This window comes from Stigmatopora nigra, chromosome 1, assembly GCF_051989575.1.
Source record: "Stigmatopora nigra isolate UIUO_SnigA chromosome 1, RoL_Snig_1.1, whole genome shotgun sequence".
NCBI classification, from domain to species: Eukaryota; Metazoa; Chordata; class Actinopteri; order Syngnathiformes; family Syngnathidae; genus Stigmatopora; species Stigmatopora nigra.
In genome coordinates this window covers 1,269,915-1,277,574 of record NC_135508.1, presented here as the reverse complement: position 1 = coordinate 1,277,574, position 7,660 = coordinate 1,269,915, and the positions used below count along the sequence as shown (strand labels likewise).

The window sequence follows — 7,660 nt, the reverse complement described above, 5'->3', positions numbered from 1 at the left end:
TTCTTTTTGAATCACGGTCATGTGACACATAAAACACAAATCAGAATTTTTTTTGCTAAAAAGCAACATTTTGCCAATTTTTTGACATTAAGTAAAGAGACACTCAATTGGCTCGGGCGTGTTGTGGGACAGGACGCTCATTTTCTGAACTGGTTATAAAAAATAAGAAATAAATTAAAAAAAAATTCAAAAAATAAATAAATTGTGTCATAACTCAAGACAAATATTTGCTCAAAATTTTACTCGTATCTCAAGACAAACATTTGCTCAAAATTCTACCCGTAGCTCAAGACAAATATTTGCTCAAAAATTGTCTTGTATCTCAAGACAGATATTTGCTCAATATTTCCTCAAAATTTGTCTCGTATCTCAAGACAAACATTTGCTCGAAAATTGCACTCGTATCTCAAGACAGATATTTGCTCAAAATTTGTCTCGTATCTCAAGACAAACATTTGCTCGAAAATTGTACTCGTATCTCAAGACAAACATTTGCTCAAAAATTAACTCGTATCTCAAGACAAACATTTGCCCGAAAATTTTACTCGGATCTCAAGACACATATTTGCTCGAAATTGTACTTGTAGATCCAGACAAATATTTACTCAAAATGTGTCTCGTATCTCAATACAAATATTTTCCCGAAATTTTACTCGGATCTCAAGACAAATATTTGCTCAAAATTTAACTTCAAATTGCTCATATGAAACATATAATGAAATTGGCGGTAGCATTTATGCCCTCTAAGAAAAAGATAATGATTATTACAATTATAGTAGGAGTTAAGTTTTTGGTTGTATATTTGGACATTACCGTATTTTCAGGACTATAAGGCACACTTAAAAGTCTAAAAAATAGACAGTAGGCCATATAATCCAGTGCGCCTTATATATGGGAAAAACAGAAAACCAACAACGAAAAACCAACACTGTCAGATATTAAAAAAAACAAACGCCTGAACTGAAACAATACTGTTAAATATGCAGATGACATCTTAGTTTACAAAATCTTCCATTATATAGCTCCTCCCCCACTGCAAGATTTTATACAAAAAACAATCCAAAACAACAATGGCTGGCTCTAGAGGTGACTGTGAAGTCAGTGAGTGCTTCATTCCTGGAAGTCAATTACCGTATTTTCACCACTATAAGGCGCACTTAAAAGTCTTACATTTCCTCCAAAACAAACAGTGCGCCCTATAATACAGTGCGCCTTATATATGGAAAAAATGTCATTCATTGAGGGTGCGCCTTATAATGCGGTGCGCCTTATAGTCGTGAAAATACGGTACCTTTTAACACTTAGCGTGTATTTTCATTTATTTCCGCTTTAATATGGGCAAGTCAATAAATAGCCCATTTAAGCACACGTGTGATGATTTGAATCATCACCCTGCTGTGTTTTCTCCAAATGACTACAGCAATAAAAGTGAATGATGTCATCATTAGCGCTAATTAGTTCAATAAAATCCTTGATTAGCCTTTTGTGTTTATTTTTTTTTGAAAGAGACACTTTTGTAAACATTTTTCAAACACAATTAGACCATGTTTTGGCAGACACACGACGGGAAGCCATTTTTTTTTCTAATCTGTAGAGTCAATTTAATGCATATTTTCCTATATTTATTCATCATATTTTGATGTTTATTTATTTTTGGGCTTATGCTAACATGCTATGTTTTCCGCTGAGAACATTTTGTAATTACAAAAGATTAAAATTGGAAATTATGTTGAAAAATATGGATCATACAATATGTTGGAATAGATGAAACAATGTCAGACAGTTTTTATTTAAATATTATATCACGGTTACCATTTGTGTGTGTTTGTGAAATAACTTTTTTGGGCAATGATTGGTCACCAAACCTTCGGAAAACCAAAATACCGTATTTTCACGACTATAAGGCGCACCGCATTATAAGGCGCACCCTCAATGTATGACATTTTTCCATATATAAGGCGCACTGTATTGTAAGGCGCACTGTATTATAAGGTGCACTGTATTATAAGGCGCACTGTATTATAAGGCGCACTGTATTATAAGGCACACTGTATTATAAGGCACACTGTATTATAAGGCGCACTGTATAATAAGGCGCACTGTATTATAAGGCGCACTGTATTATAAGGCGCACTGTATTATATGGTGCACTGTATAATAAGGCGCACTGTATAATAAGGCGCACTGTATAATAAGGCGCACTGTATTGTAAGAAGCACTGTATTATAAGGTGCACTGTATTATAAGGCGCACTGTATTGTAAGAAGCACTGTATTATAAGGCGCACCGTATTATAAGGCGCACTGTATTACAAGGCGTACTGTCTATTTTGAAGAAAATTTAAGACTTTTAAGTGCACCTTATAGTGGTGAAAATAGGGTAATTGCTATTGACTTCCAGGTATGAAGCACTCACTACTTTACAGTCACCTCTAGAGCCAGCCATTGTTGATGTTTTGGATTTTTTTGTATAAAATCTTGCAGTGGGGGAGGAGCTATATGATGGAAGATGTTGTAAACTAAGATGGCATCTACATATTTAACAGTATTGTTTAACTTCAGGTGTTTGTGCTTTTTTAATATCCGACAGTGGTGGTTTTTCGTTTTTGGTTTTCTGTTTTTTCCATATATAAGGCGCACTGGATTATAAGGCGCACTGTCTATTTTGGAGAAAATTTAAGACTTTTAAGTGCGCCTTATAGTCGTGAAAATACACTAGCTTAATTGTACTTTTATGTGAGAAATTGCAAAAATTTAACGATTTTTAGGCCATTTTAAGGGTGTGGCTTATAAGCGGATGCGGCTTATATGCGAGTAGTTTGATAAATACTAGCATAGTTAGCTACACAAGATTCATAGTAATTAGCTGCTAAATGTAGCACATGTTAACATATAAAACAGCTTATTTAAAGGTATATTCACACAAAAATGACAAAAATAACCTTACAATTTTACAGGTCAATATCATAATCAGCCCACAGCAACGTTCCAATATTGATATCAATATTTATAACGCATTTAATTGCCCAAAGCGGATTAAAATATCACCCATCCTCCCACACGATAGCAACCCCTGGAGAGCCATGTTCAACATTAATGCAATTATTACCCAAACATATGCCACACTTGTTTTTTTGCCACCTTGAGGCCCCGTAGGCTAATCGGCCTGTCTGGTACCCAGATGCTCCCTGAGAAGGGTGGTGTGCAAAATATGGGTAAAAAAAAAACATTATTAGCCAATGAAACATTAAATATGGAATTGGATTCACAAGTTGTTAGCTTAGAGCGCTAGCTTCTTTAGCGCAATGTATTATTTAGTGTGTATCAAGTCGTCCCATAGGGAAAAATATAGAAATATATATATATATATATATATGAAGGAGTGGGATGGTGGGGAGTGGTTAGCCGGATGGTCTCGCAGTTTTGGGGTTGAGGGTTTGATTCCGGGAGTATTTTTTTTTCTAAAGGTACCACATTTCCAGAAACATGCTAGGCTAGCTGGTGAAAGACTCTGAAGTCAACTTGATTTCATGTGGGCCGGATCATTTTAGATATATTTATTAGAATATACTTATTTTTTTGGATTGAAAGAAGTGGATTAAAAGCCTTGAATATTTAGTTTTTTTATAGATTTAAAACAATGTTTATTTTAGCTTTTTTTAAAGATATTTTTAGATTTTACAAACTTATTTTTGAACTAAAAACACAGAAAAAATGATTAAAAAAGGACAATTTTTGATTTAAAAGAGGGAAAATCAGAAAATTTAATATATATCAAACCATTTTAGATTGTTTTTTATAGATATAAAACAATGTTTATTTTAGCTTTTTTTTTTTAAATATATTTTTAGATTTTACATTTTTTTGAACTAAAAACAGAAAAAAATGATTAAAAATGATCATTATTGATTTAAAAGGGGGACAATCAGGAAATTTAATATAAATCGGACCATTTTAGATATAATATTTAATTTTTTTTTAAATGGATTAAAGGCCTTGAATATTCAGTTTTTTTATAGATTTAAAACAATGTATATTATTGCTTTTTTAAAAACTGTATTTTTAGATTTCACAAAATATTTTTGAACTAAAAACACGGAAAAAATGGATTAAAAAATGCTAATTATTGATTTAAAAGGGGCAAAATCAGGAAATTTAATATACATCAGACCATTTTAGATAGCATAATTAATTTATTTTTCATATACGGAATAAATCCCCTGAATATTCAGTTTTTTATATAACCAAAACAATGTTCATTCTAGCTTTTTTTTAAATATATTTTCAGACTTTACAATATCATTTTTGGACTTAAAACACAAGAATTATGGATTTAAAAATTACAATTATTGATTTAAGAGGGAAAATCAGGAAATTTAATATACATCAGACATTTTTAGATTTGACAAAGTATTTTTAACTAAAAACACCGAAAAATTGATTTAAAAAGTATAATAATTGGGTTTAAAAGGGGGAAAATCAGGAAATTTTATATACATCATATTAAGATTTTTTTTGAAAATGGATTGACAGGAACTGGATTAAAAGCCCTGAATATTAAGTTTTTTATAGATCTAAAACAATGTTTATTTTACCTTTTTATTAAATATATTTTTAGATTCGACAAAATTATTCTTTAACTAAAAACACCGAAAAATGGATTAAAAATGCCAATTATTGATTTAAAATGGGCAAAATCAGCAAATTTAACATACATCTATACTCTCCATCTTAATTTGATCCTAAAACAAAAAGTCAGCACTCATCATTATCTCTCCCCGGCCCCCCAAAACGACACAGCGTGCCACATCTCGCCCCCTCACCCACCACTTTAACACCAGTACCCCTGAACATGTATCCTAACCTAACCCTACCCTACATTATCCTTCAGAGTCGTCTATAAAACAACTTTCAAGGTATTTTCCCCTAAAAAAAAGTCCTCCACTCTACCTAATCTTAATCCCACGGGGCCTAGTTTAGCGATGGAGGATGATTGACTCAACCACGACAACCAGGAGGACTTTCTCTCACATACGCCGCCATATTAGTCATGTTCTTTGTCTTAGAGACCACGACGATGATGATGATCAAATCAAGTCGTGTTCCCGTGCCCGCACACTCCAGCTTGGCCATGTTAACAGTAACCTCCCACAATGCAATGCCCAAGGTGACACCCACACACACACAAAAACACACATAAATACACATAAATACACACATATACACACACACACTTGCAGGCATACACAAGCCTGGAGGTGACACAAATGACAGCTTCATTCTGGGTGAGTCAGCTTGACTGTGTCCTTGCTTAGACATGAGAAAGAGGCGGTGTCAGTTTGTCCTCACATACGTGTGAGCGGTCGCCAGGCCCGTTTTGTAAGAAAAAAAGGAAGAAAAAAAAGTCGAAAAGAACACGACAAGTTGAAAAAAAATATTATTGACCTTGCAGGAAGGAAAGAAATATATAAAAGTGGCTGATATTAAACACACTTTTGTACTCAAGAGTCGGAGGAGACGGTTGCCAGGGGAGACGGATAAAGCGAGTGGTACCTTGAGTTTGGAGGGGGGGGGGGGGGGGGGGGTTGGATGGAGGGGAGGTTTTTTTTTTGAGGGAAGATTTGAGACAATGTTTTGTAAGGTGATGAGGGGAGCAATTGTTTATTTATTGTGGTTGTTTTTGGGAAGGGTGGTGGTGGGGGGGGGGTGTATCCTAGGGAATGTTGGGATGTGGGAGGCGGGGCTTGTGTGGATTGGTGGGGTAGGGGAGTTATAGTTAATTTGGTTGGTGGGTTAGAATTTGGTTGGTGGGGAAAAATTTGGTTGGTGGGAAAGAATTTTGTTGTGGGTGAGAATTTGGTTGTGGGTCAGAATTTGGTAGGTGGGTCAGAAAATTGGTTTTGGTGGGTCGGGATTTGGTTGGTGGGTCAGAATTTGGTTGGTGGGTCAGGATTTGGTGGGTGGGTCAGAATTTGGTTGGTGGGTGAGAAATTGGTTGGTGGGTCAGAATTTGGTGGGTGGGTCTGAATTTGGTAGGTGGGTCAGAAAATTGGTTTTGGTGGGTCAGGATTTGGTTGGTGGGTCAGAATTGGTGTGGTGGGTCAGAATTTGGTTCGTGGGTCACAAATCGGTTCGTGGGTAACAAATTGGTTGGTGGGTCTGAATTTGATTCCTGGGTCACAAAAAATTGGTTCCTGGGTCATAAAAAATGGTTCCTGGGTCAGAATTTGGTTGGTGGGTCTGAATTTGGTTCCTGGGTCACAAAAATGTGGTTCGTGGGTCAGAATTTGGTTGGTGGGTCACAAAAATGTGGTTCCTGGGTGACAAAAATGTGGTTCCTGGGTGACCATAAATTGGTTCCTGGGTCACAAAAATGTGGTTGGTGGGTCAGAATTTGGTTTCTGGGTCACAAAAAAAGTGGTTCCTGGGTCACAAAAATGTGGTTCTTAGGTCAGAATTTGGTTGGTGGGTCATAAATCGGTTTGTTGGTCACAAATGGGTTCGTGGGTCACAAATTTGTTCGTGGGTCAAAAATCGGTTCGTGGGTAACAAATCTGTTCGTGGGTCACAAAACCGTTCGGGGGTCACAAATCCGATCGTGGGTCACAAATCGGTTTGTGGGTCACAAATCTGTTTGTGGGTAACAAATCAGTTTATGGGTCAAAAATCGGTTCCTGGGTCACAAATCAGTTTGTGGGTCACAAATCGGTTTGTGGGTCACAAAATGGTATGTGGGTCACAAATCGGTTTGTGGGTCACAAATCTGTTTGTGGGTTACAAAATCGGTTCGTGGGTGACCATTTGGTTCGTGGGTCACAAAGCAGTATGTGGGTAATAAACTGGTATGAGGGTACTAAATCCGTTCGTGGGTAACAAATTGGTTCGTGGGTCAAAAATCGGTGTTGGTAACAAATCGGTATGTGGGTAACAAATCGGTCTGTGGGTAACAAATCGGTTCATTGGTCACAAATCCGTTTGTGGGTTCAATATTAATATTTGGAACAAAAACATTTTGTCCTGAACATTCTACTTTTCTACTAAAACTCCATCTTGATGTCATCTTGTATAAAATTGTCCATTCATTCCTCTCCTCTTGTACTTTTTGTACTTGTGTGCTGGAGCCAATCCCAGTTAAGAGGAGGCGGGGCATAACCTGTAGTGGCTGCCATCCCAAATGAGATACGTTGAAAAAAATGTCTTCAGGGTTCCTCCGTCCATGACTTTAAAGATGAACGGCGAGTTTTGACGGCGAGGAAGGTAAATCAAAAGTTACAGTCGGCGTCCGGTTGAAGAAAAGCGGGGGTGAAAAGTCTCTGGCACTGGTTGGGTGGGGGGCAAAAATGGTTCTGAAAACGCTGGAGACCTTCCTTTGATCAAGCCTATCAACACAAACATCACAAGCCTTTGTTGATTTTGCTTTGAAGAACTTCAGCCAACGCGTACAGTACAAAAAAACACTAAAAATATACTCCAATTACCCACATAACGAAATATTTGCAATTCACTAAGCTCACTTTTGTTGGATTTCCTTGAAGTTGATTGGCTTTTTGGGGGGGAAAATTGCTTTAAATCTCCCAATCCTGAGGTTGAATAAGAAAGTTTTAATGGTAATGTATGAACTAAGGCGCGGTGGATAAGTGGGAAGTGTGTCGGCCTAACGG

General features: G+C 36.5%; 1 long non-coding RNA gene across 1 annotated transcript in view; it reads right to left on the bottom strand.

Moving 5' to 3' along the window:
• Positions 1–6,741: 6,741 nt before the first annotated feature.
• LOC144200806 (uncharacterized) overlaps positions 6,742–7,660 on the bottom strand; it is a 57,399-nt gene continuing 56,480 nt past the window's right edge. The window contains exon 8 of the long non-coding RNA XR_013327200.1: positions 6,742–7,378. This is a non-coding gene — a long non-coding RNA (uncharacterized LOC144200806). The remainder of the gene's footprint in view (positions 7,379–7,660) is intronic.